This window comes from Lissotriton vulgaris, chromosome 6, assembly GCF_964263255.1.
Source record: "Lissotriton vulgaris chromosome 6, aLisVul1.2, whole genome shotgun sequence".
Lineage (NCBI taxonomy): Eukaryota > Metazoa > Chordata > Amphibia > Caudata > Salamandridae > Lissotriton > Lissotriton vulgaris.
The window spans coordinates 796293607-796314914 of NC_141694.1; positions in this window are offsets into that span (position 1 = coordinate 796293607).

A 21308-nucleotide genomic window follows, 5' to 3' on the forward strand; every position below is an offset into this window, starting at 1 on the left:
TGTAGGTGGCACTGTAAACAGTGCCACAGGGCTTTAAGGATTCGTTATTTACCACCAACTATTAGTTGGCGGTAAATAACGAATACCTGTGTATATGCAAATCTGTGCATGCACACCTGTGACATGTGGAACACATACATGCCCTTAGGGCATGTATATGTGCCACATGGCACACAAGCCCTAATCAGGGGTGCAACAGGGTGTCAAAGTGATGCCCTGCCACCCTTGAATTTTTCGGTAATTACCGATTCGGTAATTGACATTCATTCCTATGGGCCTACAGGCCCATAGGAATCAATGGCAAATACCGATTCGGTAAATACCGAATCCTACCGATTCGGTATTTTTTACCGAATTTTTACCTACATTGGATTTACCGATTCATAAATACCGAATCGGTAAAATTCGGTATTTATGAATCAGTAAATCCAAATTACCTACATCTAGCCCGCTTACTGTTACCCAATGGTATTCATATTATCAACCGCAGAAGGATGAAAGGCGGAACGGACCCGTGGGATCTGAACCTGTGACCATGAGGGCAAACACTAGCCCTTCCAGTGGGAGCATTGATCCACTAAGCCACCAGACATGGCTACTTTTCCATCAATGTAATTGAAGAATCAAACAAAATAAAATCGATCACCAAATATTTTATTCAGGCAGTGGGCAGGAATTAATGATAGAAACAAATATATTTTGAAAGGATGGACATTTTCCTTTCAATTAAATAACATATACACAGGGCAAACATTACTTTTTAGGTTTTTTGCCTGCACAGCACGAGGGTTGTGCTTGTGAAATCTCTTGTATTTTATAAATCTTAAAAGGGGGCTGGCTATTATCAGTCCCAAATGCCGAATTACTGTTTTCATTTGCTTTTGTGTGGAACTTTTTTTATTAACGTCCCTTGGCTGCACACTTTTAGGATACCTCTACTAAAGCTGTTCACACTGTTTACGCCCCATTCACTGTCGCGATAAGATCTCTTCCCACAGAAAAGTCAGACAGCTTCTACTAGTATGCTCGTGTATTATTACTTAGTTGTGTAAAGCAGATGGATTCGCCCCACAGCATTTGTGGCATTTCCTATTTATGTCTCAGTATCTTTCTTTGCACTTTGTAGGCATTATCGGATTGATTTTTCCAGCCAATTGTTTTGGTCATTATGATCAAATTCTAAATGTTGTAATAAACATTGTGTGAAAAAATAAAGTTAAAATGAATGAGCTATGCTATATTTTGCTACTAAGCAGGCATCCACAAGTGAAGTTACCTTGCAGAAAACAGGGTCATGATTTGAATGGTGCAGCAGGTGCAGTAGCACCGGGCCCATAAAGGTCTCAGAAATCCTCGAAACACATAATATTGCTATATTTGCCTACTAAACAGGCAGTCAGAATTGTAGTTACCTTGCAGTTAAAAGGGACTTGTTTGAATGTTGCAGCAGGTGCAGTGGCACCAGGGCAAAAAGCTCTAGGGACCCCACTTAACCAAGATTATTGCTAAAATGTCAAACTAAACAGGCAATCACAAGTGCAGTAGCATTGCAGACAACAGGGTCATGATTACAATGGTGCAGAAGGTGCAGTGACACAAGGAACAAAAGCTCTAGACTGCCCACTAAACACCTAAAATGGCTATATTTTACTACTAAATAGGCTTTTACAATTGCAGTTACCTTGCATTTAAAAGAAGCTTGATTTAAATGGTGCAGCAGGTGGATTGGCACCGAGGCCAAAAGTTTTCAGAACTCCCCCAAACACCTACTATTGCTATATTTTACAACTAAACAGGCAGCTATGATGTTATCTCCGTGCGCTCCTTAAGTTTATGGTAAAAAAATTTAAACAAGTTCTTGGTGGCGCAGTCCTTGTAACACTGTGTCTTTCAGTGCCTGGCAATATGAGTAGAGTGTGTGGTCACATGATCACGAAGGGCGCGCTCTTTTGACATGAAACCAATGTGGTTTCCTCCTACATTAGAAGATTTCAATCAATTGATTCCCATGAATTGATGAGACTTTTTAGATTGTTGAATCCACGATTTCTTTATTGATTGGAGATTTCATACTTTTGTATATTTCAAATAAATTGAATCATTCATTGTACTCATGAATACTTCATAACGTTACATCATGCCCAATGCATTTCGGGTTGAACAGAAAACCCTTCATCAGGGGCCTGTTGAATGAAAACGTACAGGACCTTAGCATTCAAAGCGAAACAATTCACGGAGTTCAAGTAAAAGTAATAAACAAAATATTCTACATTTAACTAGTTCAATGGAATAACATAAGCAGCAAATCAGAAACGATTAGAAAGAAATACAAAAACTCTTGTGCTTGCAAGATGAGAGAAGAGTGACAGGCATCGTTAAAAGAAAGTGTGGCGGTGTTATATTAAACCAGAATTTAGGGAAACAACCGTTCTTTTCCATTGACATCCCACCCTAGACTTTCGCTCTCAATATCACGTGATCTGAACTTTTAACCAATCACAACACTGCGTGTAACACCATGTGATCGGAACTTTCATCTGTCCATAACATTGCGTGTAGTTGTGTTAAATCAACACCGTTAACTTTTGTTTACTATGTTTCGCCACATTCTTTTATTACACTAGTATCTCCTTTCACTCCCATCAAATATTATACAGTTTTTGCAAATTTCACATTGTCCACCACTTCCCGCTACCACGTGACACGGTAACATCTCAATAAGAATCCACATGACAGGCTGACTGGCTATCCACCGCTTCCGCGTTCGGATCGCCATGAATACCCCGCGTTACATGAAGTAAGTTTTCCTCTCCCTCTATCTCTTCTTTCACCGCTTTTCCAATCACACCCCATTATGTAACAGGACTGTTTAATGTGACTCTCTATGTACTCTTTTGGTTCCTTGTTTACCTAAATGCTGGTTTAATATAACACCACCACACTTTCTTTTAACAATGCCTGTCACTCTTCTCTGATCTTGCAAGCACAAGAGTTTTTGTATTTCTTTCTAATCGTTTCTGATTTGCTGCTTATGTTATTCCATTGAACTAGTTAAATGTAGAATATTTTGTTTATTACTTTTACTTGAACTCCGTGAATTGTTTCGCTTTGAATGCTAAGGTCCTGTACGTTTTCATTCAACAGGCCCCTGATGAAGGGTTTTCTGTTCAACCCGAAATGCATTGGGCATGATGTAACGTTATGAAGTATTCATGAGTACAATGAATGATTCAATTTATTTGAAATATACAAAGGTATGAAATCTCCAATCAATAAAGAAATCGTGGATTCAACAATCTAAAAAGTCTCATCAATTCATGGGAATCAATTGATTGAAATCTTCTAATGTAAGAAGAAACCACATTGGTTTCATGTCAAAAGAGCGCGCCCTTCATGATCATGTGACCACACACTCTACAACTAAACAGGCAGTCACAAGTGCAGTAATCTAGCAAACGCTAGGGCCATGATGTCAATAGTGCAGCAGGTGCAGTGGCACCAGGACGAAAAGCTCCAGGCACCCCACTATACACTGAATGTTGCTATATTTTACCATTAAACAGGAAGTCTCAAGTGCAGTTATCTTTCAGACACTACGGTCATGTTTGGAATGATACAGTAGGTGCAGTGGCACCAGGCTAAAACATTGTCAGAAATCCTCTGAAACACCTAATATTGCTATATTTTACTACTAAACAGGCACAGGGGCCAAAAGCTACAAGATACGGAATACAGAATATTGCTAAATGTTACTACGACAGTCGCAAGTGCTGTTATCTAGCAGGCGCTAGGGCCGTGATTTTGCTGCAGGTGCAGTGGCACTTGGGCCAAAAGTTGTCAGAACTCCTCTAAATACCAAATATTGCTATATGTAACTACTAAATTAGCAATTACAAGTGCAGTTACCTTGAAGGTACTAGGGTCATGATTTCAATGGTGCAGAAGGTTCAGTGAAACAGGGGTCCAACGCTCTAGAAACCCCCCTAAACACCAAATATTGCAATATTTTACTACTAAACAGGCAGTCACAAGTGCAATTACCGTACATGCAATAGGGTCATGATTTGAATAGTGAAGCAAGTGCATTGGCACCAGGCCCAAAAGTTGTCAGAAATCCTCTAAACACATAATATTGCTATAACATCAATTAATTCTATTATTTCCCTCTTTCATTATGTTTTTCAAAATTTTGCTCTTAATTACGGTACTATATCACTAGTAATAGAACAAAATATTCCCCTTTTGTTCTTAAACAAGTCATAACACTTTAACAAACTTTCTGTAACTTATATTGTGCAAAACAAAAAACTGCGTATTATTAATCACATAGGCGAAACCTAAGGCATTTACCAATGCTTGTTTAAATTGCTTAAGAAGTTACAATGCCACTTAATTTTATTTTACCATTATATGAAAAAAGTCCAAGACCAGAATATTTGAATTGTGTACTTATCACAATCTGACAGAATACTTTCAAGCCTCACAGGACGGATGTTGTTGAAAACTACCAGACTGCTGCTGCTCTCACAAAGGAGCCTTGGGACAAGTTTGACTCCAGCTTCCACAGGGAGGAGGCCATGAGCTTGCCATGTAGGTTCAAGTAGGGAAACAATGCTGTTCACAATGTTTTTCTGCAAAACAAATTTGCTCACAGCTGTGAATTCCACTCAGTATGATCTTCAGCTGTCCTAGGCTCAGTTACAGAGTTCAGAAGATTCTGAGTACTGGAGGGACACTCCATTTTACATATTGCTTCTTCCTCTGGTGCAGCTCCCCTTTGTAACAGCTATAATCCAAGCAACTAGGGTTGGAACAGGTCTGACAAAAGACACTGAACCTGCCTAAGGCTGTTGCTAAGGCTAAGCCTGTTTATGTTTTTTAATTGGATGAAGTTGAATCCACGTGACTGCGAGTACCACCTGGAGGCCACAGCTCAATTGTTTTAAATGAAAGCATAAGTAAATAAACTTATCCTGGATGGGAGGTCCTCACCTTGCAGCTAGTAACCTCTCCTCGACCCGGGCACAGCTCATGAATGCTTTGAGTAGCAGTACACGGCAATAGTTCTGACTGCTGCTTTGCAAATTATACCCCAACAAAGTCAGCTGCCTAATTTATTATGTCACACTAAGCATTTTTGTGTGGTGATGTTGACAGCACTAAAATTCGTTAGTCTGACCCCTGATGCGTGGTACTTGGGAGGGCTGAGAGGATGCATAGAAGTGTGTGGGCATATTACTGAATGTGTGATGTAAGAGAATGCATGTTGTGTGGTGTGATGTTTGTTCTGAGGAACTACATTCTATGTTACGGTATATGTAGTGTGCATCTCTCGCCAGACAGCGCAATGTGATGGTAATAGCTCTTTCCAGACAACTAAAGCCATCTGTAGGAGAGACCTAAAATTCACCTTCACAATTAGACATTTTCTGTGTGAACTTGTTTCTTCTGGTGCAATTTCTACCGGATAGATTGCGGCAAATATATCTCTGGCAGCTCATATGTGACAATTTGGTTGGATACCTAAGGCGAATTCCCTCTGTTGGTTCTTATATTGATGGTTGCACACAAAATTTTGCCAACAATGGATAGCGCTTGAGGAAACACTTAGTGGAAAGTCTTTGAGACAATGAAAAAGATCCAACATGGATCTGGTGGTAATGTTTTTCAACAAAGTTCCATTTTATTTGAGATGAAAGTTTAAGCTTTGTCTTTGTTAAGATCTTCAGAAACAGTATCTTGCAGTTCAGTCTATTTAGGATTTGGCAAACTCAGTAACATAGGTGAATGATTCCCAATATTAGGGTTTATGTTTATACTGGTCATTGTGTGACTAAATTTAAAGCACAGCAATTTGTTAGTTCCAACAGAGATATTCCAATGCACACCTCCTCGTTTGTTACCAAGAACCACAGCTTTGAGTTATTGGCTTCAAGGACCTATCTACTTGAATTGTGTTTCACTTAAAGAAAGTACAACTCCCATGACTCTTAGCACTGATGGTTTCTAGATCTCATGGCAGGAAAACCACTATCTGCAGGTAGAGTCCCACATACGAATGGGGGTAAATTAAGAAGATGTTTTTCCAGCTCTAGATAAATTTTCATCCCAGATGAGGGCACTGCAAGTGAAATCATCCCATTTTCTTGCAATCTACATCTACAAAGGTTGTGGGCACAGCCTGGCTGTTCTAAATTAACATTTGAGCTCGTTGCATTAGAGCAGGGGTCTCCAAACCGGTCCTGGAGGGCCGGATCCATGCCAGATTTTTTTGGATATCCTGATTGAGATACATGTAGTCATTTTAAAAATCTGGCATGGATCCGGCCCTCCAGGACCGGTTTGGAGACCCCTGCATTAGAGATTTGTTTCCTAATTGGAATACGAATTCCATTCTAAGCTGAGCTCCTTATCCCTTTTCAGTATTGTTGTGCCAGTTTTTTCTAGAACTGTGGAGCTCGTCTACCTCAGGCTACATTTTCCCTTATATTTAGGCATTTGTAATCAGAGCTCTATTAGCTCTATAAAATAAAATGTTAACTGCTAATATTTTTGCAAGTGACAAAACAAAAAGCAGAGGAATGTGTTTGTCATGTATTTCTGTAGGTGGCTTTATTTTACGTTGAACTACCATACCCAAAAGGAATTGAGTTTAAATAATTTCTAAAATGTATTTCAATGTTGTCTTTCCAGGAAGTTGGATATTTCGAGAATACAAGACTTACTGTAAAGCACTGTATGTCTACCCCTATTTTCTGACTGACATGGTTTCAGTAAATTCTTACTTTTATGCTGTGAAAGTACGAATTCTTCACCTCGATGTAACATCATGTGAGGATTGATTGACTGATTCGTGATATGTATAAATGTAGAGATGTGTGTAGTTGAGTTTAGTACAAATGTTAAGAGAGGAAATGAACTGAATTATCTGTTTAGTTTATATATGCTTTGCCTGACATTTTCATTCTTTGATAGAAGGATTTTTATCTGTTCTTGAAGTTAATAATAATTCTTCATGTAGGTTTCTACACTTACCTACGTATTTAACTCAATCATAGCTTAGGCACTGTATATATTTAATTTACTAAATGTAATGCCAAATGCTAGTCACAGAGCATAGGAGTTCAGTTTATGATTGTTGTAGGTACTTGAGACTTCAGGTTTCACTTACCATGACAGGGATTGGGTACTGTCATGTCCTTACATCAGAGAAGGACAGGAGACAGGTAGTGATTGCCGTTCCTTTATTTATTACATATGGTTGCACCCATGCCCACACACATCTGCCCATGCTGATAGTCCAGACCAGAATGCCCTTCCCCACACCCCTGACCGGATGTGGTGTCCGGTTCACTCCATGTCCACTCCATGACCTGCAGGGTCCTAGTGTCCTGTCAGCCAGTCACTATATATCCCCCCTTTGTCACACAGTACAATACTTATGAGGCTATTCAAATCTGTCTGTCTAGCAAGGAAGAGCCTCATACAGATATTGATTCCTTCAATAATATTTTAGCGGAATCAAAAAGACTCCTAACTAGGGTATCTCGTCACGGCCCGAAAAATAGCCAAGGCTGGTTTGATGAGAGCGTTGCCAAGGCACTTTCCACCTTAAAGGAAGCCTTACATGCTGCCCCAAGGTCCCGTAAAATAATTCAGAGAGCCAGACAATCCTATGGTGCCACCATAACCAGCAGGAAAAAACAACTAAAGAAAGATGCATGGCTGGCACTCCATGAAGCATCCGAAAGGAAGGACAATATAGCTTTTTGGAAGGCAGTAAATGCTCCTTTTTTGGAAAGTAAGCAGACGGCCCAAATAGGTCTTGCAATTCCGGGTGAAACCTGGGTTACACACTTTAAAGGACTATATGACAAAGTAGAGACCGTGGAATCTAGATTCCTACATGGAAATGACCTTGATTTATCCGTGGGGCATAATCTACCTAGTACTTTTCCTTTGGGCATTATGTTTGACTGCGAGGAAGTCATCAGGGCACTGAAAGAAAGTCCCTCGGGGAAGGCACCCAGCCCGGATTGTGTTCCCATAGATGTCTACAAATCGGAGATTGATCTATGGGCACCCTTGCTCATCAACGTGCCTAACTCCTCAAATATCTTTGGATTGATTCCAACCAGGTCAGAGGCAATCGTGGTTCCGATTTTTAAAAAAGGGGACAGGAACGACCCCGCCTGTTATCGCCCGATTTTGTTACTCGGTGCCTTGATGAAAGTTGCCGGGAGGATTATTTTAAACAGGATCCAGGATTGGACGGAGGAACACGATGTTATTTCAAACCTACAATATGGTTTCCGGGCAGGCAAAGGTACCATAGAACAGGGCCTTTACTTGGCATTAATAATAGCAAAATACACCCAGGCTAAAAAAGGAAATCTTTTTGTCACGTTCGTGGACCTAAGTTCCGCATTTGATTGTGTGGACCATGAGATGCTCTGGCTGATACTCACTGAGATTGCCTTAGACAAGCCAATCCTCCTGTTTATCAAAGAACTCTACAGGGGGGCAGGTGCCCGCATCTGATATGGGCGGAGGGGCGAGTGCTCCGAGAAGTTCGAGATACGCAGAGGGGAAAGACAGGGGTGCATTTTAGCACCCCTGCTTTTTACCCTATACATCAACGGTTGGCCAATACCTTAGGGAATCATACCATGACTATCCAATAATAAACGGGTCCCCAGTACCTATACTTTTGTATGCGGACGACGCCGCAATAATATCCCGGACAAGGGATGGTCTGCAAAGGGAAGTAGGGAAATTCACTGATTTTATGAGAAATAGAGGCCTAAGAGTTAATGTTGCTAAAACATATACCATGTCCTGTGGAACCGGGACCAGAAGGACACCATGCCCAATCTTTCTGGATGGGAGAAAAGTCGAGAGTACAGATAGGTTTTCCTACCTAGGTATCAACTTTGACAGAAGAGGCACATGGCAGGCAGCAGCAACAGCAAGACATTTAGCATTTTCCTGGGCCACGGGTGCTTTGACCAACTTTTACCAAACATTGGGAGGGAGACCGGATGGAGAATTTTTACAGATCTACAAATCTAAATGCCTATCCACCGGTACCTATGGAGCTGGCCTTTGGGGTATTGAGCACGCAGAACACATTCAACTGCATGAGAACCATTTCATTTGCTACCTATTCGCAGCCCTCAAATACACAGCTACATACGTTGTTCATAATGAATTAGGCCTCCCTTACATCGCAGACACCATTAAATCTTCTCCCATACTATTGTGGCACAATGTCTGGGTAAAACCTGAGATGAGTCTTAATAGAGATGTCATTAAAGATTGTCTCAGGTTAGACGGCGTTAACAACATTAAATGGCTTAAGTACGTTAGAGATACGCTGAAAGACATTGGGCATCCGGAATATTTTCAGAACCCTGCAAGCATGAAGGCTGTGTCCAGAACTACTCTGAAAAAGATGATCCTCGAGCACCTAGACCATAAAAGATTGCTTTTAGAAAAAGGAAAGCGCACGGTTATAGAGAATCTGCTAACTACCATTGATGGCGGGGTTCAGCAGTATTTACTTTTAGAACCATCCCCTTTTTCCCGTATGCTTTCGACCCGTTTTCGCACGGACACCTTTTTTAGAATAATCACTTTCCCGCTATGCAACGACTGGACAGGGGAAAGAGCAATCTGCCAGTGTGATAATATCTCATACCAGTCCAACATCCATTGCACACTATTCTGCAGGTTCTATCTGATCCCGAGGGAAATGTTGCTGAAACCCTTATTAAAGGCTTGGGGCTTATGAACCTGTAAAGTGGCCTATATCAAGCTGAAATGATTAGAAAACGCTTATTTCATCAAAGTTGTATCTTCCTATTTGAAGCTTGTTGTTAGGTTCAGGAATTCGATGCAGGAAATGTGATTACTTTTTATCTATCCGTCTTAGACTAACCCTGGAAAATCTGTATACAGATTATCAAGAAAATCTAACTATAGTTTTTATATAAATGTATAAAGTTTCATTTTTTTTTTATCCTTATCATAAAAATTTGTATTGAGTGAAGTACCTTTGTCTTTGGATGAATTCCTTAGCCTCCCATGAATTGTATTAAACCACTTCAATTTGTTAAATGCACTCTACATTATATATATTGATCCTTTTTAACATGCTTTTTAAATGAATGCTTTAATGATTTTGTATTTTAGCAAATCGAATAAAGCTTTATTGATTTGATTTGAGATTGTTGTAGGTACTTGAGACTTCAGGTTTCACTTACCATGACAGGGATTGGGTACTGTCATGTCCTTACATCAGAGAAGGACAGGAGACAGGTAGTGATTGCCGTTCCTTTATTTATTACATATGGTTGCACCCATGCCGACACACATCTGCCCATGCTGATAGTCCAGACCAGAATGCCCTTCCCCACACCCCTGACCGGATGTGGTGTCCGGTTCACTCCGTGTCCACTCCATGACCTGCAGGGTCTTAGTGCCCTGTCATCCAGTCACTACATCTCCCCCCTTTGTCACACAGACATGACGAGAAAGTTGAGACACAAAGATGTGTTGTTAGAGATAGGATGCGTGTGGGTTTTCTTGGCACAGGTCAGTGTGCCTCTCCTCATCACATTTCTTCTATTAGTCTTTTTGGAGGTCTGCAAACTCTTCTTGTGCTTGCTTCTGTCTGTTGTTCTTCTGTTACCCCTTGCTCTTCTTGTTCTGCTGTTTCCTTGTCCTGGTCTTCCCTTATTTCCTCTTTTAGTTATTTGAAATGTGAACTGTTCCGTGTTACCCGCTGATGTTCTGAATCTGCCTTGATCATTGGTCCCTTTACTTTCGTCACTACTAATGGGTCTTTGGAGAACATGCTGTCAGATTTCCTTTGTTGCCGCTGACGCACTACCACTGTGTCCCCCTCTTTGAGGTCTGGCACGCTGGTGTGTCGCTTGGCGTCTGCACATCTTTTCATTTTCTCTTCCGCCTCTTTGTCCTTTTCTGCAATTTCGCTGCGACCCAGTGCCATGGTTGCTTCTATTTGTGGTAGCCTCTTTCTACTTGTTCTTCCCAAAACTAGCTCTGCTGGGGATCTTCCTGTGGAGTTGTAAGGTGTGTTTCTGTAGTCTCGTAGCACTTGGCACAGTGCTTGTCCATGTGATATTTGTGCCAGCCTTGCCCTTTGAACTGCCTTTTGATGTTCCCCATGAATCTCTCTACCATTCCGTTTGCTTGAGGCCACAGCGGTGTTATCTTCCTGTGGTTTATCCCCAGGTATTTCATAAATCTGCGGAAATCTTCCCCTGAGAATGGAGGACCATTGTCTGTTTTTAGTGTTTCTGGTGAACCCCATGCTGCAAAGATGTCATCCAATATCGGTAGTGTCGCTGTTGCTGATGTCAACGAGACGTGGCGTCCTATTGGAAACCGTGAGTCTTCGTCTATGATCACAAGCAGGTAGTTGCCTGTGTCCAGGGGCCCAAAGAAATCAGCTGCTAGCATTGTCCACAAAGCTCTTCGAAGCTCCGACATTTGTAGAGGTTCATTTCTTGCCAGTGATCCTGTTACCTGACAGAGGTGACAGGTTGCTACGGTGTCTTCTACCATGCGATCTAGGCCAGGGAACCACACTTTTTCCCTTATCATTTTTTTTGTTGCTACTATGTCTAGGTGAGAATCACTATTCGTGTGCCTCTCATCATGATCCCTGTGTCAGTTTCTGAGAGTTCCTCGTGGATCTTCTTGAGAGCTAGCATTTCTTCCTTGCATACTCCTATTCCCCAGGTGTAATTGTTGTTGACATGCTTCCATCTCTGCCTTCTCATCATCTCCAGGGCTGCTTGCATTGTGGTGTCTCTCTTGGTCTCTTGCTAGCTCTGTTAGTGTTATTGGCGCTGGGGTGTTCTGTTTCAATACGAAATTGAGGTATTCCTCTGCCATCGATGTAGTCTCCTGCGCCAGCGGTAGTGGGTACCTCGACATGTAGTCTGCGGGGTTGTGTTCTTTCCCTGGCTTGTGCACAATCGTGAAGTCATAATCCATTAGCCCTTTACCCCATCGTTCAATCCTGGGTTGCATTTTGGCTGACGGGCTGCCATAGATTGTCACTAGCACCTGGTGGTCAGTTATGATGGTGATAGGTTTCCCGTAGACAAACATGTGGTAGTGTTCACATGTCCATACCACCGCTAGGCTCTCTTTCTCTGGTTGTGAGTAGGCCCTTTCAATGTCTGTTAAGCTTTTGCTCGCATATGCAACAATCTTCCTTTGTAAGTCTCTTCCTGGCATGTGCTGCGCTAGTATGACTCCTAGCCCTACTGGGCTTGCGTCAATGGTCAGTCCAGTGCACAGTAGGGGGTCAAAGTATGCTAGATGCTCCACAGTCACCACTGCTCTTCTTATTTCTTCGAATGCCTTGTTGCATTCCTGAGCCCAGATACATTTATGTCCTTGTTTTGTTAGTTCTCTTAGTGGTGTGCTCACTGTGGCAAAGTCTTGTATGTATCGTGCACAATAGCTGGCGAGGCCTAGAAACAATTGTACTTCTGCAACATCCGTCGGCGCATTTGCGTCCTTCAGTGTTTCGACTTTGCTGGGGTCCGGCCTCATCCCTTGCTTGGAGAAGATATGACCGAAGAACAGTAGTTCTCCTTTTCCCAGCTCACATTTCCCTTCATTTAGCGTTAGACTTGCTCACTCCAGTTGTGCGTATACTTGACGTAGAGCTGCATCATGTTCTTTGTCCGTCTTTCCAAACACCAGAATATCATCACTGTAATTAAGGCTGTTTTGTATTGGTCTTATCACTTGCCTTATTGTCTCTTGGAAGATCTCTGCTGCCGACGAGATTCCAAAGCTCAGGCGCTTGTATCTGAACAGGCCCAGATTCGTGGAAAACGTTGTGATGTACCTCGATTGGTGGTCCAGCTCAAGTTGATGATATCCTTTGCATAGGTCCAGCTTCCCTTGCAATTGCGGTATTTGGGATCCTCATGTCCACACAGATGCTAATCTTTGAGGTGTTCTTTTAAGGCACTGCCACGATTGGAGACACCCATGGCATTGGACCCTCCGCAGGTTCAATTATGTCCTGTGCTAGCAGATTTGTTATTTCTTCTTCCACTTGTGACTGTAGGTGTATTGGTACTCTTCCATGATGCTGGGCCACCGGTTTGACCACTTCATTGATATGTAGCATTATTGGTTTTCCTTTTAGCTTCCCAAGACCCTTCAATATTTCTGGGTACTCATGTAGGATGTTTTTAGTCTCCGACATGTGATATGTCATGGCCAGTAGCCCCATTACCTGGGCGGTCACGTTGCTGAGCAGGCACGGTGCTGGGATGTCACCCTTGAGCACATGTATTTCTTCTTGGTATACTTTGCCTTTGTACGTGAGAGTTTCTTTGAACTTCCCCAGGTTTTCTACCGGCCATAGGGAACCCCACATGAACACATCCACGGTCGACGGTGATAGTGGTGGTTTCACTCTCATTTTTTGGTACTCTGATATGCACATGTTGTTGCATGTTGCTCCACTGACAAGCACAAACTTTGTTTGGTGGTTTCCTACTCCAATGTCTACAGTGGCTGTTTTCTTTATTTGTCTCTTCTCCACAAGGTGAACGTGCTCCATCTCTGTGTCTTCTCTTGCTGCGTCTGACATCAGATACAGTCTCTCGTGCCTTCACGGGTGCCACTGTCTCCTCCGACTCATCTGAGGAGCTGCGATTGGCAGTTTCCATGTGTCGCACGTACCTGTTGCTTGTCATCCGTGGTCTCATCGTTCTACCTCTTTCATTTCAGAATTGTCTGGTCATACACGTGCTTGAGAAGTGATTGTCTCTGTAACACTTCCTGCACTTTTGACCTATTGCAGGGCAGGCACCGACGTGGGAGAATTCAAGGCCACATCGATAGCATGTTTGTTCGCCTTTCTTTGGTACAACCGGTCCTTGTGATTCTTTTTTCCTGAAGTTCCCTGTGACGCGATGCGCTGCTTCCTCTTTTTTTCTCTTTTCCCATCTCCATTTTCTTTGCTTGTTCCGTGGCTCGTGCTTCTGTGCGAGCCATCGTCAAGATCTTTTCCAGAATCGTTGATTCTTTCAGAACACGCGCTCGGAACTCCACTGATTTACAACCTTCAATGATGCGCAGTCTTATCGCTTGTTCATTGTCGAACTTGTCAAACTCACAGTAGGCGACCAGCTTCCTTAGTCTTGTTGCAAAGTCGTCTAAGCTCTCTTCCCCTTGCTGGCATACTGTGTTGAATGTGTACCTTTCAAAATCGACGTTGTGTTGTGGGTCAAATTTCTGTGTGAGACACTGCATCACTCCCTTGTTCTCTGTGGTCTGGTCGGCGGGGAATGTTAATAAGAGGTTTTCTATTTCATCCCCTGCAAGATTTAGCAGTAGGTGCAGTTGCTTTTTTCTTGGACATTCGTCGCTTCCATGTAGCGCTCAAATTTCCTGACCCATCTTTCCACCTGATGCCTGCTTGCGGCTCTGATAGACTGAACGGTAGAGGCCTGCGGAAGATGGCTTTCGTGCTGTGCTTCTTTTCATTGTCGCTCATTTTCCTTTCTTATCATACTTCAGCTCTTCTTCTTCTACTTATTTCTTTTATTTCCTTTAGTTTCCTTTTTCTCGTGCTTTATTTCCACTTCTTGTGCCCCTTTTTGGCTTTTTTCACTATTTTTCTATATCTCCTATGATTTCCAATGGCTGCCTGACTTTAAAATGGCCGCCTCTGGTTTCTGGCTTCTGATTGGTTCAAACGTCTGACTTCAAAATGGCTGCTGTCTTCTCACAAGGTTTCCTTCTGTCTCTCGCTTGGCCTGACTTCAAAATGGCCGCCGTGTTTCCCTAGTTCTCATTGGCCCGGTCTGCCTGACTCTAAAATGGCTGCCGCGATCTCGCGATAGTTCCTTTGAACTAACGCGCGCCTTTCTCGTTTCGAGCTGTTATCTCTCTACACGCTTCCTTGCTTGCAGGCGCTCTTTGCCGATCCGCTCTCCGGCAAAGGCTCTTTGTTATCTGTTATGTTGCCAGCCGTCACAGCGCTCTTACCGATGCCGACGATCGGGGTGGCTCCCGCGTTGCATTGTTTCTGGTTGGTGCTCGGACCAGGGTGGGCTCCTGGCTCCACTTTCTTCTTTTTAACGCCACTTCACACCGGCGTTTCTTGAATTTGCTGGTGGACCAGGGTGGGCTCCTGGCTCTGCCGCTCTTCATTACCGGGGACACGCAGTTTGGATCCACTTCTGCACACAGGATCCCGCCTTCGTTCGCCAGTTGTCATGTCCTTACGTCAGAGAAGGACAGGAGATAGGTAGTGATTGCTGTTCCTTTATTTATTACTTATGGTTGCACCCAATGCCCACATATATCTGCCCATGCTAATAGTCCAGGCCAGAATGCCCTTCACCACACCCCTGAACGGATGTGGTGTCCGGTTCACTCCGTGTCCACTACATGACCTGCAGGGTCCTAGTGCCCTGTCATCCAGTCACTACAGGTACCCATCATATTACCAAGCCTGCCGACTCAAACGGTGCCACTGTGTGGCACATGATATTGGCTCCCATCACACTGTTACCCTGTGAGGAGGCGATATCACACGGTGGCAAGGGGAACAAGCTGAAAATCACTGTAAATAGTGGATTTTCAACTCATTTTCTGAGGCTTTGAACTGCCAACGTCCATTAAGGGTTGTAAAATCACCCTAGGACATAGGCCCCAGCCTCAGCCAGCTTTTACTTTTGGAGGAGGTGGAGGAGGGGACTTGTGGGTGGGGTGTTGGCAAAGTGCCTCTTGGGTACTTCTTGGCATGGTGCCCTGCCCCCTCCAATGCCCTGTACCCGCCTGACACAATTAGATTTTTGTTAAAGTTGGCAACTCAATATTTACATGCGATCAGGGGCCAAACCAGTGATAAAGGTGTTCAATAACCTTGCATATCATGCTATCATATCAAACACACACACAGCCAGATACTTTGAGGACCATAGGTACAGGTGATTGCATCTCAGTTTGAAATGAAGCCAATTATTTCATTTGATTCATAGTCATATGTTTGAGGGAGAATGACATTTCAGTAGACATCATTGGTCAAATGTATTACTGTTCCACATAGTGCCGCAGCCACATTTGCTGTGTTCACTTACTCAAAGGGGCAGACACAGTGTAGAGCCATATCTACTAAGAGTGACCAGCGGCTGCCTTCCTCTGCACTGGCACTCTAAATACCTGCCTTGCATGAAACACTGCATTGCAGGGGTCAGTGTGTGCTGTCTAACATAGAATTAGTACTGGAAGCATACCCTTTCAGTCAAATTCCTAGGTATAGACATGCAGGTCAAAACAGATGCAGTGTGTGTTTTTGAGAAGTGAAAACATTTCTGCTTGTTAGCAGTCTAGTTCAAGGAGATATTCGTTTTTAATACAAAGCCAATCAGATTTTCTTAGTTGAGCGGGTTTTTCATCAAAACATAAGAGTGTGTGCACTGATTCATTCAAGTAACATTCTAGTAGCTCCTGCTTGAAACAAAGTAGTGCAAATCGGATATTTCTGCTGCAAAAATTGCACCTTTCTAGTTCCTTGTTGTGCTGGAAAATAAATACCAATGTGTCGCTTTGCATGACTTGGCATGGCTCTGCGATAGCGCAATACATTTGTGAATCTGGATTCATATGTCTAATCATAATAGCAGCGTCACAATTTCAATTTGTTCATGTGTTAAGGTTTATATAAAGAATTGAAAACATCTATTTCAGTACATTTATGTTTGTTTTTCTTCTAGTCACAATCATTCCCAAAAGTACAACTGGAAAGTTGCACCAGTTGTAGATTTCCAGTCATACTACTAAGAATGTTATGCAACATAGTTGGTAGGCTTCTATTCCCTCTGAGTAGAATTCTTCACAGTGTGGAACTAAACATGGAATAAAGGAGCTCCATGTGAAAAAGTACACATTTTCCTGTCTCTTTTTCTCAGCAAAGAAACACTATTCCCTTGAAAAACTCCTTCTCCTACAATCCCAAGAAACCCCCAAAATTGTAGAAGGGAAGCTTATTGTTGGCGCAACTTTACTACCATATTCAGGGTGGGTACCAGTCAGAACAGAGTTTAGGAATGACCACAAACGTACATGATTGTGCCCATTCCCAAACTTACCAGGTGAACATTGACTTGGATTTCATGATTACCATCTCTTGAGAAGGGTGTATTGCTTTGGATTTGTCCACACTCATGTAAGAGAAATTCTCAGCAGTAAATCACTGTATGCCTGCTAAGAATCCTTAAGTGATTTTCTAGCAGACACAAATGACAATATTTGTAGCATTAAATGCAGAATAGTGGATGCAGAATAGTGGATGAATATTACAATGGGAATATGGCCCTTCATGAGCAACAGAAAGTCAAAATAACTTTCTTTCTGTGTAAATTAGGATTCAGGCACAGATTATTTGTGTAGCCTCTTGGCTGTACATACACTTATGAGCCTGGTGAAATTTCAGTGGACTTTCAGATGTATCCTTTTAATACATGTGAAACTGCTGGTGGCCAATGCCTATTTTGTAAGGGTCTCTGTCTTTGCCTGGAGCAGGGGAGGTGATGGGCCATCGTCGATCCTTCAGATGTAGGCGATGCATCGACTTTGAACCGCGTGAAGTCAGAGATGCATTAAAAATAGAGGTGATGCACCACACAATCGGCAGTGCGATGTCCCCAATCCTTGCAGCAACGGTGATGTAACATCCTCGATGGAGATGCAACAGTTCCAAGTGGCACAACTACGTCGATGCATTGATTCTGGAGTGGAGCAGCACTTTATACCCATTTTCACGGGGCTAGGACTGGATAGACACCACATGGCAAGGCAAAACTCGCACTTGGCAGCGTTCAGGTGCTGTAGGAGGTGAGTTGGAAGTCTTTTGTGTCCCTGAGACTTCAGAAAACATGAGGCAAGCCTGCAAGCTCTTGGAGTAAAACTCCAGTTCTGGGTTCAAGTGATGTGGGTCCTGTCTTTCTCACCCAGGCAAGGAGGGCAGCAAGCATCAGGTCAGCACTGCAAAAAAGCAGTTAATGCAGAGTAGCAGTCAAGTCGAGTGACAGTTCATCTGCAGCACAGCAGTCCTCATTCCTTGCAGAATATCCATAGGTCCAGAAGTGTACTGAAATGGTAGTGTCAGAGGTCCAGAACTTATTCTCAGTGGTGCATTTGAAGTGGGGGAAACTTTAAAGAAGGGTCTTTGAAGTTCACAGAGGTCTTCCCTTCCTGCCCTAGACACAGTCTTTTCAGGTGTAAGTGATACAACGCTCAGCTCTGCCCCCCAATCAGGCCAGTTAATGGCTCATTAAAGCCCATCAAGTCACAATCTAAGCTCCCATTGGGTGTGGCTGTCTAGAGGGAATACACAAAGCCCAGGTGTCACCCACCCCAGATAATTTAACAGGATCAGTCTGCATGCACCAAATGGCTAAAGCAAGAAAAAGCCAACTTTCTAAAAGTGGTATTTTCCGAATTGCAATTTTTAAAATCCAACTTTGCCATTAGTTAGGATTTTAAATTAGGATTCCAGAGACACCAAACCTGAAAAGTATATATCTTCATAAACAGAAATGAAATCTATAAAATTAAATAAGTCAATAGTCAAATATCTTTATTTGATTCAAAAAATTTTCAAAGCCTTTCTTAAAACTATAATTAGCTTTTAAAACTACATAAAACATAGATTCCGCTTATTAATACATTAAAAATAATCGTCTTCAGTGCAAGTGCTATATAAATCAGCGAGATGGCATTTCCAATTTTCCATTCCATCTAAGAGAGTTTGTTTGTTTACATAAAAGTGCAAGTGCCTACTAAATTGACCCTTCTCAAAAGTACAATGGGTAAGGATGTACATAAAAGTGTAATGTGCATACTAAGTTGACCCTTTTCAGAAGCACATAATTATTATGCATTATGCTAAGATAGTTTATGGGCACCAGTGTATTACAATTTTGGTGGAAAATTGCTCATCTTGATTTTATTTGAGACGACCCAGTTAGTAAGTTCTAAAAACGCCATATTAACCAGGTGCAAATATTAATTTTGGTCATCTTATTTACAATTTTAGCCCTCTTTTTTTTCCTTATAAAACCAATTAAAATCTGCTAAGACCAAATACAATGAGTCGTGAGTTTGTCAGTTTTTAGTATTCTTAATATCTTCTTGTACTTCCTAACCTTCAGGCTCCTGCTTATTGGTTTTATCCATTTCTTTCTGGGTGTTTCATTGGCAAAGCAAAAAAATAGAATGTGTGCAACATCCTCCTCCACTCTCGATTGGCATAGGTTACAGTTGGGGTCCCCTCCCCTATGTTTTAGTGGTGCCCATTTGGAAGTAAAAGAGTTCATCTGCGATATGCCGTATCTAAATTTCAGGTACAGTGATTTTCTAACTGAGGTTTAATTTCGTCCAGGAAGGGTTCAAAACAAGGAGTCATTTTGAATGCTAAGAATTGAGTTGTGAGCTTTCCCAGTGTAATATATGAAATGACTTTATGCCTAATAAAATTCCAAAAGATATACTTAATCTCCGGCTGTGATTCAGATGTCAACCGCCTCAGGTGTGTCCCTGAATCTACTCAAACCTAGATCACAGAGCCATGTCCGGATATGAGCCAGCCAGGGAACAGTTACTCGAGAATCCAGTTCCATCAGCTCGCTCAAGGTTTTCCTATAGGTTCCTAGCTCCTCTGTTGTCAGGATTCTGACCCAATACGATAGTGTTCTCCAAATAGCTAGGTGCTCAAGTCATTTTATGCTCATATCGTATGTCTGAGGAATCCGTGGGGTATGTTGGGGAATGGCTGTAAGCATTCTCAAGATTTTATTTTCCCCTACAATTAGTGGTTTTAAAACTTCGCCACCTCATATCTCTAAACCGTACAGGGCAGCGGTTTGGGCTCTGGACTTATATACTTCCAGAGCAGGTGTAATAGCTTTTGACACCGTTACAGATTGTGTTTTTACAATAGGGATAGAATTGTGGATTAAAATGGCCTTTGATTTCTCAATTTGGGGGGTCCAAGAAAGTTTAGAATCGATGGTAATCGCTGTGTATACAAAATTTGATACACACTCCAGCATAGGTCCATTCGAGGTTATTTTCTTTTTCAGGCATTTGTGTGGTCTCTAAATCATGTATTTTGTTTTGATTGGGTTGATTTCTAAGCCTTTTACTTTGCAATATGTGTTAAGGCTATCAAGTAGGTTTTGTAGACCCCTGGGAGTTTGGGACAACAAGATTGTGTCACTCCCAAATGTTAGGGCACAGATGTGGTTCCCTCCAAGTTTGGGTGAGTCATGGGAAGATCTTTGCAAGTATTTGGCCAGGTCGTTTACATATAGAAGAAACAAGTTTGACACCGGAACACAGCCTTGGCGGACTCCCCTCCTGACTGGGATCTCATTGGTGAGCTCACCTCCTTTGCCCCAACGTACCTTGGCAAAATTGCCCTCGTGTAACCTTATGATTTGGTTTCGGATGTCTTCTGGTACCCCTAGTTGTTGTAGTCTTTTCCATAGCGGCGCCCTTGGGATTGAATCAAATGCTGCCTTTAAATCAATAAAAGCAACATGTAAGTGACTATCTCTCAGCTTTGTGCACTTCCAGGCTAGAATTAGAAGTCTAAAGACATGGTCGATTGTACATGTTTTCCTTCTAAAACCAGCCTGGCAAGGTGAGAGAATATCGTTCCCTGTGATCCAGTCAGTTCGTTTGAATAAAACTTGCTTTGCGTACACTTTCTGCAAAATATCTATCAGGCTTATAGGCCTGTACTTTGCAGTGTCTTCTCTACTGCCCTCTATGTAGATAGGAACTATCTCTGCGCCCTTCCACTAAGCTGGAATGGGCTGTCCCCTAGCTATTGCATTGCATTGTTCATTTTTATATGGGACAAACACTTCTGGGCATGTTTTAATAAATCCCAGGTGCCATTTTCCCAATTTTTTGGGGCTATCTTCTGAGTTTTCCTGTATTCTGTTCCTCCGCATCTGGTCTCAGAAATGTGTTTGTCTTTAAGAGCCTGGTGAGTTGTCGTTTCACCAGTACACAATCCTGATTAAACCAGGGGTTGGACAGCTGTGCTAGCGCCCTCGGGTTACTGTTCCTGTCTGGTGTTTGGTTAGATAAAGTTTTATTTTCTCTGGCAGATTTTGATGAATTTGTGTTATTTGCAAATGTTCAGGGCCCAGCTCCAAATAAGAGGTTACAAGGTCACTAAATACATTATATATATTAGTGAGAGGTTCATGTTGGTCTAATAT